Here is a 248-nt window from a genome sequence, read left to right on the forward strand (position 1 = left end):
GGGGGGGGAGGTTGGATATTAATGTGCACCTTCACCCTCCTCCATTCATTAGGTGTGTGCATCCCCCCCCTGAATCTTTGAGGGATTGAGTGTGTGTCCCATCCACCACCTTTTCTCCAGCAGAAATCCTCTCCCTCTTTTTCATTCTTCCCCCTCCTTCTTCCTCCCCCCACTCCAAAAAAAAAAAAAAAAAAAAAAAAGAAAAAAAAAAAATCCCCCCAAAACGTTGCCATTTGGTTTTGAGGAAA

The sequence above is a fragment of the Acanthisitta chloris genome, unplaced genomic scaffold, assembly GCF_000695815.1.
Source record: "Acanthisitta chloris isolate BGI_N310 unplaced genomic scaffold, ASM69581v1 scaffold30083, whole genome shotgun sequence".
In the NCBI taxonomy this organism is placed as follows: Eukaryota; Metazoa; Chordata; class Aves; order Passeriformes; family Acanthisittidae; genus Acanthisitta; species Acanthisitta chloris.